The sequence below is a fragment of the Bos indicus genome, chromosome 3, assembly GCF_029378745.1.
Source record: "Bos indicus isolate NIAB-ARS_2022 breed Sahiwal x Tharparkar chromosome 3, NIAB-ARS_B.indTharparkar_mat_pri_1.0, whole genome shotgun sequence".
NCBI classification, from domain to species: domain Eukaryota; kingdom Metazoa; phylum Chordata; class Mammalia; order Artiodactyla; family Bovidae; genus Bos; species Bos indicus.
Genome location: NC_091762.1, coordinates 105,742,882 through 105,757,535, shown reverse-complemented (window position 1 = coordinate 105,757,535; position 14,654 = coordinate 105,742,882). Strand labels below are relative to the sequence as shown.

The following is a 14,654-nucleotide window of genomic DNA, read 5'->3' as shown; positions in this document are numbered from 1 at the left end:
AAAAGCGTGCGTACCATAGCAGAGGTCCACAAAAGCTGAATACGCGGTCTAGGACCCCGTTAGCAGAGGTCCACAAAAGCTGAATACGCTGTCTAGGACCCCGCTAGATACCTCTGGACTCTAAAGGGGGCGGGGTCAGATGGCTCAAGTCTCACCAAGTCGTCGCCCCTTCTCAATTCTCGCGAGACTTCAAGCAACTAAGCTTCTGCGCATTAAAGACACTAGGAGCCAAGGCGCCAAAGGAGGGGGAGGGGAAGCGGGGGGAGACGGTGCAAACGGCGTGGCCGCCATCTTGTTTGTACCCCGGCTTAGGGCGCGCTCCGTTCTCCGTGACGCACGCTTCCCCCTCCCCTCCGTCGTGCCCAGGCCTCTGCATTGCCCGACTCCGCCGGAGCGTGGGGGCGGCTCCTGTTCTTCCCTGGCCTTCTGAGCCGAGGCGTGTGAGTGTGCGGGAGCTACCGCGGGTGGGAGGGGGAGAGGTGAGCGGCGGTCGCGAGGGGAGGGGCGGCGCTTCCCGCCCTCGGCGGAGACCTCACTTCCCTCGCGTGGCTGCTGCTGTAGTTCGGTCCGGCCTGCCCACCGCCATGTTGTGTTCTCCCTGGCCCGCCGCTGTCGCTGCCGTCGCGCTCGTGGGGTCCGTGCGCCTTGTCGGCCCGGCTCGCGGGCTTTTTCCCATTGGCGGAAGGCGACGGCGGGGGGGGGCTCGCTCGTGATTGGTTGGTGGCGGGGAGGCCGAGGACCTGGCACGTTATTGGTCGCGCTGGCTTCGGCCTAGGGGTTGTCAGGGAATCAGAGGCTGTGGGGATGCGCGCGTCTTCGTCTCGGTCTGTCGAGCGATGACCACTTACAGCGCAGGCGTGGGGTGGAGGTTGGGGGCGAGCCTAGAGGCCTTAAGCCGGGAGAGAGGGTGATGGTCTGGCAAGTACTTCAGGAGTATCCTATGCGTGGCTGGGAGTGGGAGGCATTCCAAATTCCAGAGGTGCCCTCCGGAATGGCCTGGGATAGGGGCGTGTAAGCCACAAGGGTGCCAGGCTTGGAAACGCTGAAACCTGAGTTACAGGTTGAGACGATCTTTGAGATCCAGGGGTGCTAGACTTGGAGTATAACACAGGGAATGACCCTGATATCCACAAATGCCAAATCTGAGAGCATAGTATAGAAAGAGAGGGCATCAGGGCCCTAGAGACACATCCGATGAACAATAGGATCAGATCAGGAATTTTGCTAGAGAGTGCCAGTGCTGAAACACAGGTTTTGGTGAAACCCTGGAGTCCGTAGTTACCAGATTAGGGCTGTGGTTATGGTGTGAGGAGGAAGTAAACAAATCCAGGCCGTTCAGTTCAGTCGCTCAGTCGTGTCCGACTCTTTGCGACCCCATGAACCGCAGCACGCCAGGCCTCCCTGTCCATCACCAACTCCCGGAGTTCACTCAGACTCACGTCCATCGAGTCAGTGATGCCATCCAGCCATCTCATCCTCTGTCGTCCCCTTCTCTTGCCCCCAATCCCTCCCAGCACCAGAGTCTTTTCCAATGAGTCAACTCTTCGCATGAGGTGGCCAAAGTACTAGAGTTTCAGCTTTAGCATCATTCCTTCCAAAGAAATCCCCGGGCTGATCTCCTTCAGAATGGACTGGTTGGATCTCCTTGCAGTCCAATGGACTCTCAAGAGTCTTCTCCAACACCACAGTTCAAAAACATCAATTCTTCGGCGCTCAGCCTTCTTCACAGTCCAACTCTCACATCCATACATGACCACTGGAAAAACCATAGCCTTGACGGACCTTTGTTGGCAAAGTAATGTCTCTGCTTTTGAATATGCTATCTAGGTTGGTCATAACTTTTCTTCCAAGGAGTAAGCGTCTTTGAATTTCATGGCCGCAGTCACCATCTGCAGTGATTTTGGAGCCCCAAAAAATAAAGTCTGACACTGTTTCCACATCTATTTCCCATGAAGTGATAGGACCAGATGCCATGATCTTAGTTTTCTGAATGTTGAGTTTTAAGCCAACTTTTTCACTCTCCTCTTTCACCTTCATCAAGCGGCTTTTTAGTTCCAGGCTGAGAGGGAGGCAATCTATTGGATAGGTGTGCTTGTTCTTAATAACAGAATGCCCAGCCTAGGGGGGCACAGCATTTAATAGTGACAGATCTGTAGGAGTGAAAAAGTAGAAGCATTTAGGGAAACATTTTCAGATTTGGGAATCATATTAAGAGAGTAGTTATAGATGATGGGGTCTCAGGACCATGCTGCTAGTTTTAGGTGTTCTATAGGAAGTTTTGTGGCTTAGACTGTAAAGAATCTGCCTGCAGTACGGAGACTCAGGTTCAGTCCCTGGGTTGGGAAGATCCCCTGTAGAAGGGAATGGCAACCCACTCCAGTATTCTTGCCTGGAGAATTCCATGGATAGAGGAGCTTGGTGGGCTACAGTCCATGGGATCACAAAGAGTCCAGCGCAACTGAATAACTAACACACACGTGTAGTTTTACTGCTCTAGCAAAGTTACAGATCAGGGCTCAGTTTCCAGGTTTCCAAAGCTACTCTTTCTAGCAAATATCAGATACTTGGCAATTGTTTGTTTGGAAGGATGTTGTTAGGTTCCTCTTTAGTGGAGGAGCACTTGACAGATCCTAGATCTTGACACATTTATTTCCTTTTATATATGTCTGAAAAGCACACCCACCCTCATACACAGTAAAGGAAAATTTTTTTCATAAGCAGCTCAGAGCGAAAATAAGCTAGTGCATAGCATCTTGCATCTTGTCTTATGTAACAGGGTTTGTCAACTCTGTGGTTCATATTTAAAAAAGATTTTTTTAAAATTGAGAGTTGTTAAGAGTCAGCTTGCTGGGGGTACGTTCCTTTCTCTTTGAATTGTAGTAACTTGGATTGTATTACATTTGCTCCTCCTGAGGTTTGGAGATCATGGAAACACATTTGTTAAACCTCTGTTTTTCTAATTTGTTTTTCCTTGTCTATTTTAGGTGGTTCTTTCAACTTTAGATAGATATTACATTTATGTTTTCAAGAAACTCCTGTGATTTTCACATTTCTCAGTTTTATGCGAATGCAACTAAAATTTCAAGACAGAAGGGGAAAGTAGTAGAGGAAGGGGATTGACATTTTGGAGTACATTTAACACATTTTCTGTTAGGTAGACATCCTCATGTTGCAGATGAGAAAATTGAAGATCAGAGAGGTTAAGTAGCTTCTCCAGTGTTGCTCAGTGGTTGAGCTAGGATTAAAATTCAAGTAGCCTGATGTCAAAGCTTGTAGTTTTATCTGCTGTGTCTTGCTATCAGCATAAACCTGACTTGTCAAAACTCTCAGGTAGTTTTACATTTCACAGTGGATCATTTTTCCTTGACTTCTGGATGTTAGGGATGTATTGAGGGGGAGAATTTGAATAAGAAATTGTATTTATTTGAATAATTACAATAAGAATTTGTTGTACTGTTCAGACCACAGAATGATAACCATATAGAATATTGTTTCTTCAACTAGGTGTTTAAATTGTATCCGTTGGTTTCTCTTGTGAAGGGAGAGATTAACATAGTAAACTGCTGGAGTTTTTCTGAACCCAGGTAGGTGAAAATATGTGCAGAAAATATGTGCAGAAAGTTTAAGAATCTGCATTCTTTAAAACCAGGCTTCAAAATATTGTTGCCATAGACTTTCTATATATGGAAATGATTAATGCTGAGCAGTGAGGAACTACCAAGTACATAGTGTAAAGAGCTCACTGGGGAACTTTTTCCAACATCACCATTCTTTAGCACATTTGTCTCCAAACACTGCTGCTGCTGCTGCTGCGTCGCTTCAGTCGTGTCCGACTCTGTGCGACCCCATAGACGGCAGCCCACCAGGCCCTGCTGTCCCTGGGATTCTCCAGGCAAGAACACTGGAGTAGGTTGCCATTTCCTTCTCCAGTGCATGAAAGTGAAAAGTGAAAGTGAAGTCACTCAGTCGTGTCCAACTCTTAGTGACCCCATGGACTGCAGCCTACCAGGCTCCTCCGTCCATGGGATTTTCCAGGCAAGAGTACTGGAGTGGGGTGCCATCGCCTTCTCCGCTCCAAACACTGGGACCTATCAAAAAACCTAGTGCCTTCTTCAGACTGGGGTGATTGTAGGATATGCTTATCCTCAATGACATGTAAATTGAAACTGGATACAACAGAGTATTTGCAATTCCAATTTTTAAGGAAACATTTAAATTCAGGTTTCAAGTGAATTGGAAGTCTTATATAATTAGGTGAGGGTCCCCTCCCTCATGCTTGTAATGACACTGCAGTGTGGAAGATGAATGTCAAAAGTATGAGGGCAAATAGGACGCCATGCGTTTTGTACACTGGTCATCGCAGCTTCATTTGGCTTAGTCATTAGGTTAATCAAATATGAAGCCTGTTAAGACATCCATAAGCTAGTTTCTTTTTTAGCAAATCTGAACGAGGTTACAAAGACAGGCATATACGTATATCATTTTTATTCAGCAAGCATTTCTTAGTGGTGGCTCTTCAGCACCAGTATACCTTTCTGCATTAGCCTCCATACATTCTACATTGTGTGTGTGTGTGTGTGTGTGTGTGTGTGTGTGTGTGTGTGTGTGTGTGTGTACGCGCGCATGCATGCGCGCACATGCTGTGTCACTTTAGTCGTGTTTGACTCTTTGAGACCCTATGGACTGTAGCCCTCCAGGCTCCTGTCTATGGGATTCTCCAGGCAAGAATACTGGAGTGGGTTGCCATGCCCTCCAGGGGATCTTCCTGACCCAGGGATCGAACCTGCCTCTCAAGTCTCCTGTATTGGGAGGCTGGTTCTTTACTACTAGCACCACCTGGGAAGCCCTACATTCTCCATTAACCCCTGGCCAATCGCTGGGCCTTGTTATCATTTGGAATTAACCACCCTAGAAATCTTGAACTCCCAGGAGGTCTGAGTTTATACTAAAACCTTGTGAACGTCAGCTTTGTTTCTAAGCAGAAATCATACTAATACTTGGTGTGTGTGTGTGTTAGTCGCTCAGTCATATCCGACTCTTTGTGACCCCATGGACTGTAGCCCGCCTGGCCCCTGTGTCCTTGGAATTCTCTAGGCAAGAGTACTGGAGTGGGTTGCCATTTACTTCTCCAGGAATACTTTGTAGACTATTTCTATGTCATTTTATTTAATCCTTATGACAAATAATCATTACCTTATTTGTTTACACATTTCCCATTTGGTCAAAACTGATTCATCGTACTAGAAAAGCATCAAGATTTCTTACCCCATTTACAGAGAAGTGGAGTCAAAGTGAAATGTGGGGCTGAGGTAGGAGGTGGGCTCCAGGAAATGCAAAGAGGAGGCTGAAAGTGAAAGTTAGTCACAGAGTCGTGTCCCACTCTTTGTGATCCCCTGGACTGTAGCCCACCAGGGTCCTCTGTCCTTGGAATTCTCCAGGCAAGAGTACTGGAGTGGGTTGCCATTTCCTTCTCCAGGGTAAGAGGAGGCTGGATGATTGTAAATGTCCAACCTGGAGCCCGTCTGTCTCTTGCTTCAGGGCCATGGTGTGTGCTGTGTGCTTAGTTGCTCAGTCATGTCCAACTCTTTGCAACCCCATGGACTTTAGCCCACCAGACTTCGTTGTCCATGGGATTCTCCAGGCAAGAATATGGAAGTGGGTTGCTATTCTCTTTTCCAGGGGATCTTCCCAACCCAGGGATCAAACTTGGGTCTCCTGCATGGCAGGCAGATTCTTTACCATCTGAGCCACCAGATAAGCCATGGTCAGTGTCTTTTTGAGGCAGTTTTGAAATTTCCTAGTTCAGAGGTACTGAGCCACTAAAGCCATATGAATAAAATTCAAGAATGTCATGGCTATTGCCTTTTATTGAGTGCTTACATTGAACCAACAAGGGTATAAACAATATGTTTTATCCTCACATAGTATGAAATAGGTACTATTACTACCCTAATTTTTATATAAGGAAACTGAAGAGTTGAATAATTTGCTCAAGATCACACAGCAAGTAAGTGGCAGAGACCAGATTAAGTCTGTAACTTTTTTAAAATTGAAACTGTTTTTTCAAAATTATTTATTTTTGTTGTTTTGAGAGGGTTTCTCTCTAGTGGCAGTGTGCGGGCTCTAGGTACCAGGCTCAGTAGTTGTGGCTTGTGGGCTCCAGAGCACAGGCTCAGTGGTGTCAGTAGTCGTGGTGCAGGAGCGTAGGTGACCCGTGGCGTGTGGAGTCTTCTAGACCAGGGATCAAACCCATGTCCCCTGCATTGGCAGGCAGACTCTTTACCACTGGACCACCAGGGAAGTCCTAGTCTGTAACTCTTTAATTCTTACACAATTTGTGGCACCCTTACTCTTAGAAAGTGTTCTCTTGACTCCTTAGAATATTAGGGGAAAAAGAAAAACTCTTGCATTTTAGCTCAGGAAGTGGCCTTTGGTTCTTTCAGGCACACCCCTTTGTACTAAAGTCCTGAAAACTGTAAGGACCTTGATAAGGTCACTTCTATGCCAGGGTAGAGCCAAGTCTCCCAGTCCCTGGATCCCCAGGCCAGTGCTTATTCTGCTAGACAGCATTCCCTCTCCTGTGGAAGACCTGATTTGATGGCAGAGATGACTCTTAAGGAACCTATTGTATTTTGACAAGTGTGCCTCAGTCACAGGAGGGAGAGTAGCTGAGATCATTATTAAGGTCACAGATGACCTTCTTGAGGTTCATTCCAGCCTTAGGCATACAACCTAAGAACATTCCTTAGCCAGCAAGTTGTTCTTTTCCATTCTATTTCTTTTGCCCAAAGCAAACTGTTTGTGAGTTATCTGATGTCTTACAGTCTCTCTTTTCATTTTGTTTATTTGGTTTTGCATGCGCGCACTGTGACTAGTTAGGAAGGCTACAAGGTCATTTTAGTGTTTTCCCACAGAGACTCAAAACACCTAACATAACATTAATAGATTAATTGTAGGAGGAAGTGGATTTAAAATGCTTTGGCCAAAGAGTGCCTTTGGGAGGGGCCACTGTAGCTGCTGACCTTGGAGTCAGACCTAGGAAAGAATTCTTCTCTGTAAGGTATTTACCCTCTGTGGAACTAGGGGTCAGATTCTTAACCTGTCTGAGCCTTAGTTTCTTCCTATGTAAAGTAGTGGTTAATAGTAATACCTCTCTTACAGAGTACTTAATGAAAAATGAATACAGTAGTATATGGTAGGTGCCTGTCACTGAATGGGCCTTAATAAGTGAGAAGAACACAGCACTTTCTTTTGAGAATAGCGTAAAATCTGCCTGACAGCCAATTAGAGCTTCCTTGATGAGGAGGCTTTGTAATTATCTGCTCTGTTACGTACAGTAGGATTTCTACATGGTGGGGGGTTGGGTGGGGCAACCATTTGACAGGAAAGAAATATTCTAATTTAGTTGTGCCGTTGTGATTTAGGAGCTGATTTCTAGTGGACCGCTGTGAGGTCAATATTACTTACGAATGCACAAAGTTGTAGGATCATTTATTTCAATGTTAAAGTGAAATCACTCAGTCATGTCTGACTTTTTGCGACCCTGTGGGCTGTAGCCTACCAGGCTAACTCCGTCCACGGGATTCTCCAGGCAAGAGTACTAGAGTGGGTTGCCATTTCCTTCTTCAGGGGATCTTCCCGACCCAGGGATCCAACCGAGGTCTCCCGCCTTGCAGGCAGACGCTTTACTCTCTGAGCCACCAGGGAAGCCTGTTTCAGTGTTAGGTTGTCTCCTAATCCCCTCTGTTAATCTCCAGGTGCTGAGTGATCATGGTTCTCATGAGAAGAAAATGTCTTCACATTTGCCAAAGAGTAATGGTTGTTAAAATCAGAACAACCAGTTTTATCATTATGTCCAGAAAGAGACTTGTATTATATTCATTTAAAATTTTTTCTGATTGTAGAAATAGTTGAAGGAGGACTGTCAGCTTGATTTGTAGTCACCTGGATAACATTTTCTTTAAAGGAAGCAGAAAGACAACATTGTAGAATGGTCCAGGAAAAAAATCTCCCTGCCTGCAGAAATTTTTGCCAGGTTGCAAAATTTGCTGCACCCTTTCCACAGTTTAGTCACTCAGTCGTGTCTGACACTGTGACCCCATGGTCTGCAGCACACCAGGCTTCACTGTCCATCACCAACTCCCAGAACTTGCTCAAACTCATGTCCATCAAGTCGGTGATACCATCCAACCATCTTATTCTTTGTCGTCCCCTTCTCCTGCCTTCAGTCTTTCCCAGCATCAGGGTCTTTTCCAGTGAGTCAGTTCTTCTCATCTGGTGGCCAAAGTAGTGGAGTTTCAGCTTCAGGATCAGTACTTCCAATGAATATTCAGGACTGATTTCCTTTAGGATGGACTGGTGGATCTCCTTGCAGTCCATGGGACTCTCAAGAGTCTTCTCCAACACCATAGTTCAAAAGCATCAGTTCTTCGGGCCTCAGCTTTCTTTACTTCCATGTTTACTTCTGCATTTACCCTTTGCACACTTCTCTGTGTTTTAGCTGTGAAGCACCTGATAGCAGTGAGGCTGCCTCTGTGCTCTTTTTCAGTGTGGGAGTTGTATTTTCCATTTTGGTTTAAGTTCTTACTTGTCTGCAGGTTTCATTTAAATCCATTGTACTTTCTTTTATACAGTGATCGCTTTCTCATGGATAAACTTAAGGTGCAATTTAGAGAGAGGGACTAGTCTAATCTTTCCATTTGAATGTTTCCAGTAGAAAAGGTTTAAATTAAGGTTCAAATCTCCGTGTTCAAGGCACATAAGATATTCTATTAAAATGAACACCCTCCATTTAAAATCGACAGTATATTGTTATAAATCAAATTCAAGAATTATTCTTAAACACATTCATGAATATAAGCTAAAATAGTGATCTTTTGAACAGTGCTTCAATAAGTGCTTCAGTGACTCACAGGAAATTATACTGGAGTGTAGAGTATTTTATATCTTATCATTGGCTTACATTTGTTAGAGTTACTGAGGGTTTTCAGAGTCCCTAATTACTGTTAACCCTGTCCTCAGGAGCTGCAAATTTTCCATTCCTGTGTCTGTATGAAGTGGGATTCTTTGCCCAGTATTAAGAAAACATATCCCCTCACCAGTGGCATGATCTGTCCATTTAAAAGAGAAAAAAGAAAGTACACGCTATCTGCACAGTTGAACATTTTTGTGTTTCTTAACTCTCTCAAAAATTATTATTGTACCCTGAAGGTAAGTAGCTTAGAATTTGCTCATTATCAAATGACAAAGTTGGGGCCTATTTAAGAAGCAAAGCATACTTGGTTGGCAATTATTTGAGAGGCAGAGGATTGCTATTTATGGTGATATTTAGTGTCATTGTCATGAAAAAGGGAAATGCCATAATGTGTGTAAAACTCCCAACCGTTTTGGAAGGTGGTCAGAATAGACTTGCCTGTAGTCTTCTTTTCATTCCACTAAAATGTGTAAGTTGGCCTGGAGCAGCATTTCCCAAGCTGTTCATTGAACATTAGTTCTTACACAATGCGAGTAAGTATCCTGGGGTGGGGGGGGGCGGGTGAAGAAGGATCCTTGACAAAATAATGGCCAAAGGCATTTCTTTTCTATATAATTAGTATTGAGAACGTTTGTGCTCATGTACAACCCTTCAAGAGAAAGAATACAGTATGCAGCGTTTCTCGAACTTACTGGGCCATGGAACCCTGTTTGTGAGAATGCTTGATCAGCATTTCATGTTATGACTTGGTGTGGAGTAGAGCCCAGTTGAGCAGTTCTGGTATAAAGAGTTTATGAATAAAAAATGAGTCCTTTGTATAGGCTAGCTGGGCCAGTAGTGGGAAAGGACTTCTCTGGGAACATATATGTTTCCAAACTAACATAGACTCTTAGGGATTATGTGATTTCAAAGATCATGTAGTCCCATTGCCAGTAGCAGTATTAACAGAAGCAGTCTCCATCTTTCGGAGCACTTGCTGTTCATCAGGCACTGCGTTGTTATTCTACATGCATCATTAACCACTGGTCTCTCTAGAATAGTTGACCATCCATTGGTTTTCATTTATGCTTTGGAGAATATAATTTATTTTTAAAAAACAAATAATTGAGAATTTATAATCCACTTATGCAGCCATTTACTGAGCGCCAGCACCATGTTCTTTATTCTGATGATGTTACCATTGCTCAGAATGTTTCTGGGACTTCTTTGGAGATTATCTTCAGAACATCTATCAGATTTTTTGAAAAATGTGTTGACATACTTTTTTTTTTTTACTTGAAGGTGATTTTGATTTGGAAAATAGCTAATAGTGTTTCAGGACCAAGTCAGGTGAAAAATAAGGGTCAGAAGTTACAGTCTGGCAGCCCTCAATTTTCTTTGATCTGCTTATAATTTTTTTAAAAAAACTAACTTGAAAATGTGAAGATTTATCATTTAAAACAATCTGGTTTCCTTTTTCTTTTTTTCTAAACCAAACAAAATAATACTCCTTATGAAGCCATTCCAAGGGTTCTGGAAGAGATAATGAGGGTAGTGACGCAGGGAATGGGCATAATGGATGTTCTCTGTGATGCTATTTACAATGTTTTAAAATTGAAGATTTTCCTGGTGGCCCAGTGGTTAAGAATAAAATTGAAGACATTGAGATTATTCATTAATATGGGACTCTTTAAAAATTGCATCCATTCAGTGGAATGTCATTCAATTATTATAAGGGATGTAGGTCTTTATTTGATAGGGGAAATTATTCACATTATTTAAATGAAAAGATTACAAAACAGTTGGTATAGTATTTTTGTATGGTATTATCTAATTTGGGGGAACTAACTTAACCTCATATTTCATTTATATAAGAAAAGCTTTTAAAAGTATATAACCCAAAATACTAATGCTGCTTGATTCTGGCTACTTGGATTAAAGGTATTCTTTCAAAACAAAACAAAACAAACTCAAACCCACAAACCTGTAACAGCATCAGTGCAAAACTGCTATATATATCCATTTCATCAGCTTAGTGTATAATAAGGCACACAACAAATTTAATAGTCAAATGAAAATGGCTTTGTTTGCCAATCTCAACATATGAAAAGTTCATTTTTCTCTAGATGTTCTCATCTCTTGATATTTCCTGGGAACCCCGGGTTTACTTACTAGTCCACAAGAGTCAATTAAGGACACCATCAATAAAATGTTCAGGCTGCTAAAGGCCCAGTTTCTTTGCTGCTATTTTTGCTTCTGCTGGAATATGGTGTAACCTCCAAGATCAAGTGATCTGGGGTACTGAGCAAGACCCTGTCCTTAGCAGGATTGTCATGGTGGTTGAGACCAGCTTCAGCCCGTGACTCTGGTTCTTTAGTCATTCTTCAGGATGCTATGTCAGGAGTTGTGCTAGCTTCAACTTTGTGTGTCCAGGATCTGGCTTTTGCTTCTTATATTGAATCTGAAGCTGTCACTGCGATGGACCAGCATTCCTCCATGGCCCTCATCAGTTGGAGCTGAGTAGTAACCGCTCCCCTCCCTCCTTTTTTGGCTGTGTTGCATGGCTTGTGGGATCTTAGTTCCCCAACCAGAGATCGAACCCAGGGCCCCTGGTAGTGAAAGTGCCAAGTCCTAACCACTGAACCACCGGGCAGTCCCCCAGGAGCTGCCCCTTTGGATGAGGTGTGCACTCTCCAGTTCCCCTCAATCCCCATTACTCCTTATTATTTCATTGACACTGTGGCCAGGTTCAGTTCAGTTCAGTTGCTCAGTTGTGTCTCACTCCTTGCGACCCCATGAACCGCAGCACGCCAGGCCTCCCTGTCCATCACCAACTCTCGGAGTCTACCCAAACTCATGTCCATTGAGTCAGTGATGCCATCCAACCATCTCATCCTCAGTCGTCCCCTTCTCCTCCTGCCTTCAATCTTTCCCAACATCATGGTCTTTTCAAATGAGTCAGCTCTTTGCATCAGGTGGCCAAAATTTTGGACTTTCAGCTTCAACATCAGTCTTTCCAGTGAACTGCTACTGCTGCTACTGCTAAGTCGCTTCAGTCGTGTCCAACTCTGTGCGACCCCATAGATGGCAGCCCACCAGGCTCCCCTGTCCCTGGGATCCTCAAGGCAAGAACACTGGAGTGGTTTGCCATTTCCTTCTTCAGTGAACACCCAGGACTAATTTCCTTTAGGATGGACTGGTTGGATCTCCTTGCAGCCCAAGGAACTCTCAAGAGTTTTCTCCAGCACCACAGTTCAAAAGCATCACTTCTTCAGCACTCAGCTTGCTTTATAGTCCAACTCTCACATCCATACATGACTATTGGAAAAACCATAGCCTTGACTAGACTGAGCTTTGTGGACAAAGTAATGTCTCTGCTTTTTAATGTGCTGTCTAGGTTGGTCATAGCTTTCCTTCCAAGGAGTAAGCGTCTTTTAATTTCATGGCTGTAATCACCATCTGCAGTGATTTTGGAGCCCCCCCAAATAAAGTCAGCCACTGTTTCTGTTGTTTTCCCATCTAATTGCCATGAAGTGATGGGACCGGATGCCATGATCTTAGTTTTCTAAATGTTGAGCTTTAAGCCAACTTTTTCCCTCTCCTCTTTCACTTTCATCAAGAGGCACTTAAGTTCTTCTTCACTTTCTGTCATAAGGGCGGTGTCATCTGTATATCTGAGGTTACTGATATTTCTCCCGGCAGCCTTGATTACAGCTTGTGCTTCCTCTAGCCCAGCATTTTTCATAATGTACTCTGCATATAAGTTAAATAAGCAGGGTGACAATATACAGCCTTGACGTACTCCTTTTCCTATTTGGAACCAGTCTTAGGCCAGGTTAGGGTTTGATTTATATCTCTGTTCTGAGCACTGAGGATATATGTAGATATAAATGAGACACAGTTGCTTTCTTCAAGAAGTCCTTGTCTGGTAATAGAGACGTGTTAAAAAGTAATTCAGTATGTGATAGGTTCTATAGTCAAGTGTATATTTAAATGTTAACTAAGCACCTACCACATGCCAGGTATTAATGTTGAGTGCTGTAACTTATCTCATTTAAGCAAGCATTTCTGTGAGTTGGTGTTACTTTTTTTATTTCCATTTTACACATGAGGAAGTGAGCTCCGAGATGGTTAAGTAACTTGGTCAAGGTTATAAAGCTAGTAAGTAGGTAATTGTGATTTAAAATCAGTTTTCTGACTATGAGCATCAATTCCCACTCTCCCTTCTTTGGAATCATTAAAGCTTGACCAATGTAACAAATGCACTGGTTCTTATCTTAGGGTGTTTTTTAGGGCAAGATGATACAATTGTCTGGTGAGAGGCTCCTGAGACCAGGACTGGGGAAGAATATGAGTTAGAATTGCAGAGGCTCTTGGTCCACAGCAATGTTAAGCTAGAGAAAGCTAACCTGAGTGGGACTTCCAGATGGAAATTCTAGGGTAATTTCTCTTCCCACTTGTTGTTGTTAAGTAGTTTCTGACTCTTTTGCGACCCTATGGACTGTAGCCTGCCAAGCTCCTGTGTCCATGGGATTTCCCAGGCAAGAATACTGGAGTGTGTTGCCATTTCCTTCTCCAGGGGATCTTCCCGACCCAAGGATGGAACCCATGTCTCCTGCATTGCCAAGTGGATTCTTTACCATTGAGCCACCTGGTAAACCCCCACTGGTGGCTTGAATTCTACTAAGGTGACTGTTGATGAGAAACAGGGATTGAAGTGTTTTTCTTGCAAACTGCCAAGAACTAATAAAAACTATGCCAAAGACCATCACAAAGTATCAAGGGGCATGTTTGGTTTAATCTGGTGCATCAATAGTGGAGTCAGAGGTAGACTTTTGGAACAAGAACTAGACCTCAGCTGGGATTGTTGGTGAAAGGCACGGATTTCCAGCATAAAGCTGGGGAAGATTTTTAGTAGCAGCTGGTAGTCCTCCTACACTGCTCTTTAAGGCTCAGGAGTTGCTTTCTGCAGGGTTGCAGAGTATGCTGGAGATAAAAAAAAAGAGACATTACTTCATAGTAGCTTTGGGGCCTTAAGGAGCTAGGCCTTTCTGAACTTTAACCCCTATGTAAAACAAGGAATTTGGATTGGGTGACCTTTAGTATCCCCCCCCCCCCCCTTTTTTAATGCTTTTTCAGACACAGTACAGTATACTTTACGTATGCTAGCTTATTTAATTCTTAGAGTGACTCTGATACAGATGGTGATATCCATATATCACTGATAAGGAGACTGAGGCTCAGGGTTAGCCTCGTGTCATACAGTTAATAAGTAGAGGAATCTCAATTTGGAATTAGCTCTTTCTGATTCCCAGTGTTTAGTTGTTTTGATGTGAATAAGCATATTCCTCTGCTTCCCACCCCTCAAAGCAGCTTTTTTGCTTCCTTGCAGCTGACCTGACCCCCAGTCTTACGAGGTTAGGCAAGGCTCTAGCGTGAATAAGGCACACAACTGGCCTATTGGCCTTCTGCCTTCCCTTCCAAAGTTGGTAGCTATTCAGGATCTAAACCTTTCAGAAAATAACTGCAATATCTGTAACTCTATGTAGCTTCAGGAATCGTCCCACAATGCACTCTGTTAGCGTATCTGAGCTCTTATTTAGATGCTGTAGTGAAATTGCCATGCAGTCCTTTAATATTTTAATGTATAATCTTTTTAATGATATAGTTGTTTCTAGTCCTTATAAATTATACATGTGAT

The 14,654-nt window shown here is 43.6% G+C and overlaps 1 protein-coding gene across 5 annotated transcripts in view; it reads left to right on the top strand.

The window, feature by feature from the left end:
- The first annotated feature begins 250 nt into the window (after positions 1-250).
- The window catches only part of NFYC (nuclear transcription factor Y subunit gamma), a 65,129-nt gene continuing 50,725 nt past the window's right edge, over positions 251-14,654 (top strand). For 2 of the 5 annotated variants that reach the window (XM_019957733.2, XM_019957727.2), the window contains exon 1: positions 251-440. The gene's annotated coding sequence lies outside the window, so the exon portion shown is untranslated. The remainder of the gene's footprint in view (positions 441-14,654) is intronic. The other 3 variants (XM_019957731.2, XM_070786763.1, XM_019957729.2) reach the window with 2 other exon arrangements.